Source organism: Hylobates moloch, unplaced genomic scaffold (assembly GCF_009828535.3).
Source record: "Hylobates moloch isolate HMO894 unplaced genomic scaffold, HMol_V3 SCAFFOLD_21, whole genome shotgun sequence".
Lineage (NCBI taxonomy): Eukaryota > Metazoa > Chordata > Mammalia > Primates > Hylobatidae > Hylobates > Hylobates moloch.
The window spans coordinates 14039298-14054411 of NW_026652296.1; positions in this window are offsets into that span (position 1 = coordinate 14039298).

Sequence of the window (15114 nt, forward strand, 5' to 3'; positions counted from 1 at the left end):
CTCTTGTGTCTCCATGGTGTAATAACATTGTAAGGTTTTCAAAACAGCTTAAAAAATAGCAATAAGGATGGCTGCTGATACAGCTGATATATATTGAGCACTGATGTGCCAAGCAATGTATAAAGAAATGTAAATGCACAGTTTCGGCTTTGATATAAAAAGTTTTCTTCTGAAGAAACTATATATGATCATGGTAAAAAAAAAAATCACACAGGACACAAAGGTTTACAGCAAAGTTATCTTCTCCACTCTGTCCCGCCTGATGTGAATCGTGCACACGAATGTTGGGCAGTGCACAACCTGCCCAACCTTTCACCGTAACACTGATATGGGTCCATGTGCAAATGTATCTGTGAGATACATTCTTAGACTTGGAATTGCATGTGTATGCAGCCCTCTCCAGGGGGCACTTAGTACCACTTTGAATCATTGCACTGGCACTACTTGCATGGGCAGATGTTTTCCCCATTATTTCCTTCACTCGATAAACTACTATTAAGCACCTACTGGATACAGGGCACTTGATTTCAAGGTTCTCTTTGCTGGTAGCATGAGGGCAGACATGAGGTTCAGGCCTTACATCCTATTCTCTCAGCAATCCAGTGTGAAGAGTTTTTCTTAAGAAATTTAAAAATTAGTCCCAGGATCCAGTATCACTGGTTTTGATTGGCTTAGCTTTAGCCACGCCCTCATTCCTGAACCAATCATTGTTGCTGGGATGGTGGGGATGGGGTGCTCTTATTGGCTAACTAGGAGATGGGTGGGGTCCCTAAGGAGAAGATCCGTAAGAGCTATCAGCCTAGAGGCGGATGGAAGTGGATGGCGTCCAAGCAACAGATGCCCGCTTCTGTGACTCCACCCTTCACGGAAAGTCTATGTCTCTGAAATGCATGAGTGATACTCTTAGAAAGCAGCAAGAAAATGAAAAGAAAATGTGGATATTTTCCATATTTGAGTTGATGCAGGCTGGAGACAACTGTTGCCAGAGCTGCAAGGCAGAACACCCTGAGAAGTGGAACCGGAGGATCCAGGCGCCTGTTGAAGGGATAAATGAGAGCCGTGGTGTGAGGATGGGACTCTTTCTGTCTTCCGTTTGGCTGAAGCTCCAAACGCCAGGAGTAACCCAATGGGTAGCAAGCACCCTTCCCTCCATCTCTGCAGGAATTGCAAAAAGCAATGGTAAAAAAATTGGTTTGCGATCCTTACCCCAGTGCTCAAGGAGGCTGGAGAAGCTGAAAGAGAGGACTGGTTTTGATATGGTTTGGATTTGTGTCCCCACCCAAATCTCATATCAAATTGTAATCCCCAGTGTTGGAGGAGGGACTGGTGGGAAGTGATTGGATCATGGGGGCAGAGCTCTCCTTGCTGTTCTCGTGATAGTGAGTGAGTTCTCATCAGATCTGATTGTTTAGAAGTGTGTAGTGCTGGCCGGGCACGGTGGCTCACGCCTGTAATCCCAGCACTTTGGGAGGCCAAGACGGGCAGATCATGAGGTCAGGAGATCGAGACCATCCTGGCCAACATGGTGAAACCCCGTCTCTACTAAAAATACAAAAATTAGCTGGGTGTGGTGGCGTGTGCCTGTAGTCCCAGCTGCTCGGGAGGCTGAGGCAGGAGAATCACTTGAACCTGGGACGCGGAGGTTGCAGTGAGCCGAGATCGTGCCACTGCACTCCAGCCTGGCGACAGAGCAAGACTCCATCTCAAAAAAAAAAAAAAAAAGAAGTGTGTAGTGCCTCCCACCTCTCTCTCTTCCTCCTGCCCCAGCCATGTGAACACATGCCTTCTTTCCCTTTTGCCTTGCTCCGTTGGGTGTAAGTTTCCTGAGGCCTCTTCAGCCATGCTTCCTGTACAGCCTGCAGAACCATGGGCCAGTTAAACCTCTTTTCTTTGTAAATTACCCAGTCTCAGGTATTTTTTATAGCAGTGCGAGAACGAACAGACTAATACAGGTTTGGAGACACGTCTTTGGAGAAACTATTGATACTTGGGGTCCTGTGGCATTTCCTTGCCATTAGCACCTCCAACGTTATGCTGGAGAAAAAGCCGTTCCAACTCTTTATTGAATGCCGAGTCAGAGAGATGTGGGGAAACCACCGGAAGAGCTTGCCCTGTGTCTTCTGGACAGACCAGTGCCAAACCCATGCCTGGAAAGGTAGAAGTTAGGGACCATGGCTGCTCAGCCTCTGCAGGAAAATGGATTACTGCATCAGGAATGATGACTCCAGAGCAGGCCAAAGGTGTAAGTTTCTTCCAGCAGGTTCTGAACCTCCAGAGGCAGCTGGCCTGGGGTTATTTGGGATTCCCAGTGCAGGACTGCCTGAAAATGTGAGGGACTCAAACAGGGCTGCTGGACCACAGGATGCCCAGGACCTGCAGGCACACTCAAGAGTGGCCTGCCAGAGGAGACACATAGCCTACCTCCCAGAAAGCAAATTTGGAGGTCGCCAGTGGGAGAATTGCCAAGAGCCGCCATCCCTCCCCTGGGACACACAAGCTAAGGAAAGAAGGAATTGGCCCTCTAAGCCCAGAAAGCACAAGGCCACATCATCACAACACCAGCCAAGTAAAACGTCCCTGCGCCTCACCTCTTCAGAGCCCAAGGGGGCTGGGGAGGAGAAGAAATGAGAGTGGAGGAGGAGAGAGGTTTAATATGAATGAAATTTGGAGTTTTGACAAGACTTGACATTTTAATGACTTCATTTAGACTGTTGCTACACTCGGAAGTGACTTGGAGACATTTTATTTTTATAATCATCACCATATGGTTATTTGTCATGATCTAAGGGCGAGGAGAAGGGCTAAAGGATCAGCCCAATGGATCATTCGGGGCAGGTAAAGAACTATCCCACCAGGTGTGTTTGAATGGGCAGTGAGAGGGAAAATCAAGTTGTTACTTGCACCCATCTAACTCCCAACTTCCATTCTTTCAACATACCAGACATGAAAGCCGGGTAAATGACCTCAAAGATACAGCAATGACAGGGCGTGGTGATGGTAGTTCCTGGTTTCCTACATTGCATCTTCGAATCAGGTTTTAGAATGGATGACACTGGAAGACTAGAAATCTCAGGTGCTGACATGTGGGCTGGATTATAATTGTCTTCAAAAATTCACCCACGATAGGATCAGACAAGTTAGTATGGCCATAGGTGCTACAATGGGAGAAAGTTTTAAACACTGTTCAGATCGGAAGACATGGGTCAAAAAGATCAAGAAGAATTGACATGGAGCAAACATTTTATATCTCCATCCAAGAGCTACCTGATCAGGTTTCACCCATCAGGGATGCAGTGAGAACTTACTGGGTCCCCAGCACTGTGCAGACACAATTCAAGCAAAAGGCAACCAACTCTGGCATCCAAGTGCAGGCCAGCAGCCAAGTTCTTCCTCCTTATGAGCTGACATCTGATTGACAGATGGCCCCAGAGAAAGCTTCTTGGATCATATCTCAGTAACCACTGGCCCAGCCTGTCAAATCCAGAGATTTAAGATGGCATAGCACCTTCAATCTGGAAGAACTTAGCAACTTCATAATGTCAAATCCAGGGGGAAAAATATGCACACAGAGAAACCGGAAAAGCATAGAATGGTGGGGAGAAAGAAAGAAAGAAAATGAAAACACTGTTTCCATCGGCAGAATTAGCCTTTGCCAGGAAAACTGGAATGTTGTCTTGGTAGGCACATAATTCATTTTACTACATGTTCAGAAGTAAAGACAAAGCCAGATCCTGGGAGAAATCGTGGATACTGTTTGTAGTTTTGGCAAAGACAATATATTTGTGAACTCAGCCTCATGTGAAATGCTTGATAATCTCAAAAGTAAATGCCACAGCGTGTTGTATACTGTGTGGTCTCAATGATGTGAGAATATCTATATATCCCAATACCTGTCCTCGTTTCTAACTAGCTTGATTTATCGTCATAGACAAAAGAGTAGATGAATGAATATATACCAAAATGTTGTTAGTAACTGGTAGGACATGGGCAGTTTTTATTTTTAATCTTTATAGTTTTCAGTGTTTTCTAAAGTACTAAAAATTATTTTTAATTTTTTTCTTTCACTGTCATAGCCCTTTCATTATAGAAGCAAGACATGAATGAGAATTCGCAGAAACACATAGACAGTATAGAATGTTCTAAGTGGGGAGCTAGTCTTTCCTGTTCTTCCAACTGCCTTGAGATTGCTACCGTCAGAAATCTTGCTTTCTGTTTTTCAGGCTGTTTTCTTTTCCTTTTTTTTTTCTTTTTCTTTTTTTTTTTTTTTTTGAGACAGAGTCTCACTCTATCACCCAGGCTGGAGTACAGTGGCGTGATCTTGGCTCACTTCAACCTCCACCTCCCGAGTTCAAGCGATTCTCCTACCTCGGCCTCGTGAGTAGCTGAGATTACAGGCGCCCACCACCACACCCTGCTAATTTTTGTGTTTTTAGTAGAGACGGGGTTTCACCACTTTGGCCAGGCTGGTCTCGAACTCCTGACCTCAGGTGATCCACCCGCCTTGGCCTCTCAAAGTGCTAGGATTACAGGCGTAAGCCACCGTGCCCGGCCCAGAGACTGTTTCTACGAAACATTTATACCAGGAGTGAAAAGCGCTGGCAATCTGTAGCAAACAGGAGGGTTCAAGAGGCATGGAAAGGGAGTGGCTGTGACTCTGCGCCACCTGGTGGCTGGATTGCAGAATGCAAGCCCGTCGTAACCAGATCTTTTTCAAGAGAAGCCAGAAATACCAAGTTATCTGCGAAATATTCCAAATTTTGAAGGTTGGCAACTAACTAAAAAGTTTTAAAAGTAATGTCTGGAGCAAATAAAAACATTTGAGGGCCAGTATCCAAAGCATTGAGGCCTCTGCTTTAAGAAATAGATGTAGAGTGTTGTATAAATGATCAATTTCTAGGGATGAGATGAGGAATTTTGTTCATATATATTCCCTCCACTATCCCTTATTCCTTTCACCTCCTTGCTTTTATTAGTTATATTATTACTAATTCTCCTACCAATGGTCTTTATGACTTTATGTAATATATTTAAAGTCTGTTTTTCAATTCTATCAACTTTTTTACAACATCTACAATGAAAAAGGAAGAAAATCCTTCTTTTACCTGTTTGGTGCTAATGATTACACTTTATTATTATTGTACGTCTGCAACGTTCCAGGCACTTTACATTCACTCATTCATTCATTTAGTCAACAAATATTAATTGTCTGCTTATGTGCCAAGCACTTTTCTAGACACCGGGACTACAGCAGTAAACAAAACAGGCAAAATGCCCTGCCCTTGGGGAATGAATATGTAGCAAGGGATATAGATATTAAATGAACAAACAACATAGCTGTATCATATGTTAGATGGTGGTATAGCGTCAAGGAGAAGCAATAAAGCAAGGAGGAAGGAATGTGCAGTATGCATGTGTGCATGCATGCATGTGCAGAGTGTGTGTGTGTGCACATGTTAAGTGTGTGCATGTGTACGAGCTCGTGTGAGCATGACATTTTACCTGGGGTAGCCAGGAAAAGCCTTCCTGAGCAGATAACTCTTGAATAACTCTTGATGGAAGACAGCGAGCCATACAAGTATGAGGCGTGTGCGCATTCCTAACCAGCGATACAGAAAGGGCTAAGGACGTGAGGCAGGGCGTGGCTGGTGTGTTGGAGGGACTAGGAAAGGACAGGCTAACTGAGCAAAGAGGATAAAAGGAGAAGATGAGAATGGAGGAGAAGGCTGGGCAGTTCATTGGGGGCCTGAGAGGTTCTGATAAGGAACTCTCTGAGTAAGAGGGGGAGCCGTGGGGAGACCATCTCAGAAGAGTCACATGAACTGACTTGGGTTTTAAAAGCCCCTTATGGCTGCTGCATGGAAGATAGATGGGGGGCAAGGAGCAAAAAGGAGAGCTGTTAGAAAGTGGTGGCAGCCTCAATCTAGGGAGTGATGGTGATGATGGTGATGGAGGAGATGATGAGAAAGGTCAAATTCTGCAGAGCCTGCAGGATTTGCTAACAGATTGGATGTGGGAGTGCAAAAGAGGAATCAGGGGTGACTGCGAGGTTTGTTTTTGTTCGTTTGTTTTAGTTTTGCTTATTTTTTAAAGACAGGGTCTCTGTCATCCAGGCTGGAATGCAGTGGTACAATCACAGCTCGCTGCTGCCTCAGACTCCTGGGCTCAAGCAATCCTCCTGCCTCAGCCTTCCAAGTAGCTGGGATCACAGGTGTGCACCTGTGATCTAATTAACCGCGCCTGGCTAATTTTTTTTTTTTTTTTGGTAGAGACACAGTCTCACTATGTTCTCCAGGCTGGTCTCAAACTTCTGGCCTTAGGCAATCCTCCCACCTTGGCTTCTCAAAGTGCTGAGATTACAGGTGTGAGCCACTGTGTCTGGCCCTCTGAAGTTTTTGATCTGAACAATTGGAAGGATAGGATTGCCTTTTCACTGTCTTCCTATGTAGGTTACTTGATCTGTCATCAGAGGAAAGAGATTACATGGGTATATACAAAAATATTGTTAACAATTATGTTTGTGTGGTAGGTCATAGGTGATTTTATCTTTCTTTATGTTTTTCAATATTTTTCATTTTTGAATATAAAAACTGGATTACTATTATTATTTTTTAAAATTTGGGGCTTTCAGGCATGGCAAGGTTATACTCAATGGACCAGGTAAAAACACTCTCTATCTTGTTGGATTCTGTATTAGTCAGCATCTGCTGCATAACAAACAACGCCAGGCTCTTTTCTTTCTTTTTTTTGAGACAGAGTCTTACTCTGTGCTCAGGTTAGAGTGCACTGGTGTGATCTCGACTCACTGTAACTTCCGCCTCCCAGGTTCAAGAGATTCTCGTGCCTCAGCCTTCCAAGTACATGGGACTACAGGTGTGCGCCATCACACCCCACTAATTTTTGTATTTTTAGTTAAGATGGGGTTTCATCTTGTTGGCCAGGCTGGTCTTGAACTCCCGGCCTCAAGTGATCTGTCCACCTCGGCCTCCCAAAGTGCTGAGATTACAGGCATGAGCCACTGCACCTGGCCTCCCAGACTCTTAATTAGTGTTTCTTTCTCACTTTCTGAGATGTGAGTTGGCTGGAGCAGCCCTGATTCAGGCTGCAGGTAGGGTTCAGGTCTATTCCAGGTTTTTCATTCTAGGACCTGGGCTCTAGATGTCTCTGTGATCATTAAACTCTTTCTCTGCTTCATCCCTGCTGTTTTGGTGTAATGGGTCTGTTACTGCACAGTGGGTATACGAATCTGTTGGTCCTATAACAATAGTATCCAGACAATAATCACTGTTTGGCATTAGGTCTAGCTTTTGCTTTTGAAAAGTCAAAAAGACAAATACTCACTTTATAGTTACTTCTGGCACTCCTAACACTGTGTGGCATCAGAGATTCTATAGTCATGTGGGCTTCTATCAATCTAATCAAAAAACAAACAAGGCATGTTATTCACCATCAAGAGGTAACTTGGAGGTTTTATTTTTTAATCTCTTTATTGCTTTAGATATTGAAATTCTATTGATCAGCTTAAGGATCCATGTAATATTTATTTTGCTGCAGAGGAAGCTTTGGGGATCATATCTCAGTAACCAACAACCCAGCCTGTCAAACCAGGAGAGGCAGGATGGCATCAGTTCCAAATCTGGAAGAATTTAGCAACTTCATTGTGTGCCACATTCATTGGAAACACACACACACACACACACACACACACACACACATGCACTATGAAAGCCATGATTTAATATGCAAAAGCAGTTGCTAAAGATGCAAATATTTTAACAAAAAAGAATTCATGTGACTATTAAGAGTATGTTAACTAGATAATCTTGGAAGACCTAAACTGGGTCAACAAATGTTTTGATTTTAATACAATTTTAATACAAAGCAAAACTAAATAAATTAGAGTTTACTATAATTTGGAAGTGGGTAATAATGTTTTGGTGTGCCACCCTTCAAAATGTTAAACAGAATCATTTTAAGAACTGAATTTTATTTGTTATTTAATGTCATTTAGAATAGGAGACTTTCAACCTAATATAACCTACCTGGGAATTTTTCTCATCTCATGAGAATCAATTAAAAGCAGAATGTCAGCTTTTCCAGTTAAACATTTCATAAGGAGGAAAAACTCCAAAAGCACGTGCCAAAGCATCCACGATAAATCTTTTTATATCCTTGGATGAGACCCAGCATGTGAGGGTCTGGAAATGCTTTCAGAGGGTGTCTGAAAATGTTGTGTCTCACATCAAAATGCCATCCTCCTCCTCCTCTGCCACAGATGGAAAAAATATTTACGCTGGAAAGTAAAATGAACAAATACGGAAACTGAGTCCGGCCCTGGGACAGGGGGAGCTAGGGACAGCCCTGGGTGGGGCAAGAAGCCCTGCCTGCTTCTGGGGGAAATGTTTTGGTGGATCCTCACCCTGTGGTCGCGTTGCCCTTCGCAGCTGGGAAAGAGCTTTCCTACCCAGTATCTCAGTGAATCTGCCCGGCAGCCCTTTGGGGTGGGGGCTGCTGCTGCCCACATCTTACAGTTGAGGAAACTGAGGCTCAGAGAGGTTAAATCCCCTGCCCGAGTTCACAAAACTAGCTAAGTAACTGTGGCAGAATCAAACCCGGGTCTCCTGACTGCACCTTCTGAACCCTTCCTCTTGGCCAGGCCACCCCCTCTCTACACACTCCATCTGCACCGCCATCCCTCCCTCCTGTAGCTCCTCTCGCAGTTCAGTTTTGTGCCCGAGAACCCCATGATCCTCGATCAGGTCATGACCAAGACCACAAATAAAACCCCTGGTGAACACGAGGGCAGGGCCACACTGTAGGGCACCGGCCGGGGCGACAGCCTGTCTGGCTCGGCAGTGACTCCCCCATCCGGGGAGGTGTGCAAGCGGAGCTGGACACAGGATGCAGTGTGGCCACGGGAAATGTGCAGAGTGATTGCCTCTTCTCTGGCCAACTTGCCTTTATGGTGTCCACTTCTTCCCCACTCAGCCATAGGGTCTGGGGTGATTGGCCCCTGTACTGGGTTGAACAGTGTCATAAACTTCATGTCTACCTGGCCCCTGTGAGTGTGACTTTATTTGGAAATAAGATCTTGGCAGATGTAATCAAGTCACATGGGATTCGGGTGGGCCCTCCATCCAATGACTTGGGTCTTTATAAGAAGAGGGAAATGTAACACAGAGACACAGAGGAGACAGACAGTGGGAGGAAGGCCACGTGAGGGTGGAGGCAGAGATTTGGACTGAGGCAGCTGCCAGCCAGGGAATGCCAAGAACTGCAGGCAACCACCAGAAACTGGATGAGGCGAGGAAGGATTCTTCCCTGGAGTCTTCAGAGGGAGCTGCTGACACATTGATTTCAGACTTCTCAGGTCCAGAACGGTGTGAGAATAAACTTCTGTTGTGTTAAGCCACCCATTGTGTGTTGCTTTGTGAATGCAGGCCTAGGAAGCCAACACAAGCCCCACCTCCAGCAGCTGGAGTTAAGACCCTCTGCATCTCCCAGCGCCCTGCTCCCCATGACTGGGTCTGGAGAGGCACATTTAACCCACAGAGAGCCAGTGGGATGCTAGAACTATGTGGTGGGGCTTGGGGGAGAAGGAAACCCTTTCTCCCCCTCTATGTGAACCTGGAACAGCGTGGCCAGAGTTGCTGCTGGAAGAAGAGAGATTTTGTGATAGAAAAAGACGGAGAAGAGAGGCGAAAGGAAATATCATCATCCTAATCCTGGATCAAGCTGAGCCTGTCTGAAACCAGGACTAACTATGACGTTTTTAGTCCAGAACAAGTGGGTTCCCGGGTAGCTTAAGCCTGCTTGGTTTCCGTTTCTGTCGAAAAGTTTTCTAAGTAATGCAGGGAGTCAAGTATTGGATGAGTGTGTGGTCCAAACAGCCTTGATAGTCTTTTTTACTTCACCCATGCCTTTTAACCATATAAATTAATGAACCTAGAAATATATTTTGAATGCTTCTGGCATTCCCTACATTCCACTCCTAAAGAGGGCAGATAATTGAGAAGGTGGCATTACAAACACATATTCGGGGATTTCTAGTTAATCCTAGTTGATCCTGAATCCTAGAAGCGATTGAGATGTAGGAAAAAATAATAATCACTCCTATGCAGAATAATCGATTCAGGTGCCCTGACATTTCCACCTGATGCGGTTTTGGAGGAAACCAAAGATAGGAGGCCACAGGGGCTTTCAACAAAGCCTGCCCTGTGACTAACCCCGTCTGAGCGCCAGATTTGGCTCTTCCAGCTGGATCCTGAAGGTGGCCAGTGGAGGGAGGAAGGGAGGACAACGGGGAAAACTCAGGCTGAGCCTCCAGGGACAGGAGGACGCTCAGTTTGCAGCTGACCTCCCATCCTCTGTCCTAGCGCCTTTCTGGCCAGCAAGGGGCTCATCCAGGCTGATTCAATGTTAAGGATTTCTTTTAAGAAAAAACAAACTACACATATAAAATTAAGTATGGACATGAATATTTATTTAAAGCGATAAAAGGAATCATGGTAAATTGGAAATGTTAAAAAGGTGGCAAATGCCATGAACACCTGAAAATCAAAATAAGTGATAAATCATCCTCGCCCTCATCATCACCATCATCACCATCATCATCACTGGCCTGATCCACCTCTATTACACCCGTTTTACTCCATTTTTGGCTGCAGATTCTCTTATAACAGTTTCATAAGATTCTTTTCTACAGTGACAATAAAAAGGGAATTTAATCTTTTCTTTAGGCATGTTCACTTTATTGATTGATTGATTGATTGATTGATTGATGATGGAGTCTTACTCTGTCGCCCAGGCTGGAGTGCAGTGGCATGATCTCGGCTCACTCCAATCTCCACCTCCCGGGTGCAAGTGATTCTTCTGCCTCAGCCTCCCGAGTAGCTGGGATTACAGGTGCATGCCACTATACCCGGCTAATTTTTATATTTTTAGTAGAGACGGGTTTTCATCATGTTGGCCAGGCTAGTCTCGAACTCCTGACCTCAAGTGATCCGCCTGCCTTGGCCTCCCAAAGTGCTGGGATTACAGGCGTGAGCCTGATCAAAACCCGTCTCTGCATGCCTCCCTACTACCAAATGCCAGGACTCCTAACCCAACCAGAAGCTAAGCATGGGGCAGCCCATTGATGGAGCCCAAACAGGTCAACCTGCTGACACAGAGCAGGTAGAGGCTGAATTTGTTGGGACAAATAAATGAGAATTACTGGCTCAAATCCTCATTCCCAATCAAACTGTTTTTGGAAAGGAGGATTGGATGGAGAAAAAGGATGGAAAGGAGAGGTGGAAGAATTTTAATTTGAATTCTAGTACACAGACCATCAAAATAATTAGAAGGCAAAATAAGTATCATGGAAGAAATTAACAAGGGACTTGGAATGGTCCAACAGAAAGTGAGGTTGGTGATTCAGGAGACGGAGAAGCTCACCAAGGTGTAATGTGAGGATGGTATTTCCCCAGTCGTCCAGGTAAGAGGATGGTCCCACGGTAGAAGGATGGAGGATAGAGCAGAGATAATGGACAAGTCTGTAATTTTGGTAGTGGCCCCATGTATTGGTCAGGCTGTTTGGTTGCAAGTAACAGACACATAAAATAGCAGTGGCTTAAATGAGATAGAAGGTATTTCTCTTTCACGTAATAGTCCAGGCTAATGTGGCAGCCCTGCTCTGTGATGTCAGCAGGGATCCAGGCTTCTTATAGCTTGATGCTCCGCCATCCCTAGGATGTTGTCCTTGTCTGCATGACGCCAGATGATTCCCTAACACACCTCTATTTCAGTCAACAAGAACAGGAGATGGAAAAAGGGAAGGACACTTCCATTCCATCTGAGGCTATGCATTAGTAAAGTCACAGGCTAAGGCGCTGTAACAAAAGGGACCCTGACATAAGTTGGCTAGAATAAGGTAGTTGATTCCTCTTTCATATAACAGTCCAGTAGAAGGTGTTGAAACAGGGCCATTAGATACATTAGTTCATGAAGGTATCCATGGATCCAGCCACCTTCCATCTTGTTGCACCATCCCCTTGTCTTTGTCTTCATGGTGGAAGCTGACCACCATATACTCACCCTGGCCTGCAGAAAGGGGAAAATGCATGTTGATTTCATGCAAACATCTTCCTTTTAAGGAAATGACCCAGAAGATGCCACATTGCTACTGCTCACATCTCATTGGCCAGAACTCAGTCACATGGCCCTGTTGCTGCAAGGGAAGCTGGGAAAAGTCATCTGTAGCTAGATGGCCATGTATCCAGCTAAAACAAAGGGATTTCTATTATTAAAAAGAAACAAGGGAGAATAGATTTCCAAGGACAGCTAGTCTTCTCTGCCATAGGGCTTGCCTGGAGCACATCACTTGTGTTCCCTCACATCAGCCTGAACTTAGTCACATGGCCCCACCTAGCTGCAAAGGAGCCTGGGAAATGCAGTGTTTGGTCTGGGCAGCCATGTTCCCAGCTAAACATCAGAGGCTCTGTTACTATGCCTAAAAGAGATGAAGGTATTAGGGGCCAACCTCCGTACCTCTCCTGAGAACTTCTGTTCATTCAGTGAAGTATAAGGCAGAGTTAGCAGCTGAGAGTGAGGGAGATGAAAGAGACAGGACAGTTTCAGTCAAGGAGACCATATGAAATCGCTGAATTGTGGAGCCGGAATGTGTGCCATGAGAGGGTTTGGAGGGTGAGTCTGAGGTTTGAGCTCATGGACTTTAAGTGAAACCTGTTTGTCAGGCTGTGTGACTTCTCTCCTGAAACATTCACAGCACACGTGCAAGCAGAGAAGATGGGTGTGTAAATTGATCTGAGATTAGCATTACCAAGTGCACAGGGGGGTGTTTGCGAAGGATGGATTATAAAGTTGGGCTATGGGATCTTGGATGGACAAGAAGGAAAGTGAAGGCAGGAAGAGGTTCATAGATTCTGGGAAAGGGGTGAGGTCAGGGGTTAGCATTTAGAGGTCAGAGGTCTTCATGAGATCGGAGAATTGTTGTCATGAGAGAGTATTAGAGTATTAGCAGAAATGTAAGGATGTGGTGACCAGGAAATAGGATGTTTGAGATAAAGCCTTGAAAGTGAGTGGTGTTTGAGGCTGAGCTCCTCTGGGTGTATGAAGTAAAATGAAACATAGGCTTCTAGGATTTCACAGTCCAGGAACTGGGAGAGGCCAGACTGGTGAAGAGTAACCCATGAGGATGTTATTTACTCCTTCCTGGAAGGACATTGGCTGCAGGGACTTCACTCTACTCTAAACTAGTTCCATGCTGAAGGTCAATGCTTCTTTCTAGGAGGGTCTGACATGAGAAAGTAACAAGAGGTCAACTCTTTCTCAGTGCTTGTGACTTCCTTGGTGTTCTCACCTTAAAGCTGTATTTACCAAGAGTCAGAAGCATAACACCAGTAGCACTGGAAATGATTTTAGGTGGTTCACAAACACCATATAAATATGATGAATTGCATTGTTGTTCTTTCAATCCAGACAAAGAGAAAGTCTTCAGTTGTTGCTACTATGTCTTGAACACCTCTCTCACACTCGCTCAGCTCCCCCTTTCATTACAGAGCCGACCTCAGGTTCAGAATCTTCAGTAGATAACAATGGCTGGTGAGGATTTAGTGTATCTGTTGCTTTCATAGTATTGTATTGTTTTCTTCCTATTTCTGCAGTTGATATTCACTTTGTGTGTTCACCAGCATCCAATGGGTATTTTATAGCATCAAGTCAGATCATGTCCGTCCACTGCTGATACCCCTTCAGGGCTTCCCAACACATCTGGAATAAAATCCGAGGAATTTCCATGGTCTGGAAGACCCTTCCTAGTCAGACCCCTGCTGAGCTCAGCCTCCTCTTCTTCCATGATTCTACCCTTCACTCACACCCCCTTGATGTTCCAATGATATGCCAAGCTTAGTCTCACCTTGGGGCCTCTGCACGTGCCGTGCTGTGCCATCTGCCTGGGATGCTTTCACCCAAACATCTCATGGCTCACTCTAATGCTTCATGCAGGTCTCTGCTCAGATGCCAACACCTCAAAGAGGCTCTCCCTGACTGTCCTAGCGACTCTAACTAACATGGCATGAAAGCATCTGCATCTGAACCTCACCCAGTCTCTCTTTAGCTTTTTAACTTTTGTTAGCACTCACACTAATTAACCACTACCTACTTACTTTTCCCTTCTTCTCTCCTTCCTTCCTTGTTTCATTCATTTTTTCTTTTCTTCCTTCCTTTTTCCTTTCCTCCTTCCCTTCCTCCCTATCTCTTGTTTAGAATTTATCTCCCTTACTAGAGCTCCATGAGGACAGGGACCTTGTTGTGTTCACTGCTGTGACCCCAGGGTCTAGAACAGTGACTGGCATATATGAGACACTCAATAAATATGCATTTGAAGAAAAAACAGGTTAACATAGTTTCCTTTTAAAATACATTTATTTAAGTGGAATAGCAAATAAATGTGAAGAAAAGCACTCAGCAAGTAGTCTGTGTAGTACAATCTGGCAAATAACCAAAGGTGCTAAGTGATGGGCATATTTTATTAAAGGGCTGTGCACAAGACTGAGGTTTGGGAACTGCTTCCCTGAAGCGACTGTGGAGTTACTTGGGGGAAGGAGAAGAATTTCCCAGTGCTCTCCCTGCAGATCAATGAACAGACTGCCTCTCTCTTCTGGTTGGTGCTAAAGACCTTTGAGCATTGGCCAGGTGCGGTGGCTCATGCCTGTAATCCCAGCACTTTGGGAGGCCAAAGTGGGAGAATTGCTTGAGCCCAGGGATTCGAGACCAGCCTGGAAAACATGGGGAGACTCCGTTTCTACAAAAAATTAAAAAATTAGCCAGGCTTGGTGGTGCATGCCTGTAGTCCCAGCTACTTGGGAGGATGAGGTGAGAGGATTGCTTGAGCTCCAGAGTTTCAGGTTGTCGTGAGCGAAGATAGCTCCACTGTACTCCAACCTGGGCAATAGAGCAAACCCTGTCAAAAACAAACAAACAAACAAACAAACAAACAAACAAACAAAAAACCCTCCTAACTGAGCACCTAGTTCGTGTCTCCCAAATTTTTAGCTTTCTTTGATGCCCCCTTCTCCCCATCTGGATTATCACCTGGTCTTTGGCCTCATTATCCTT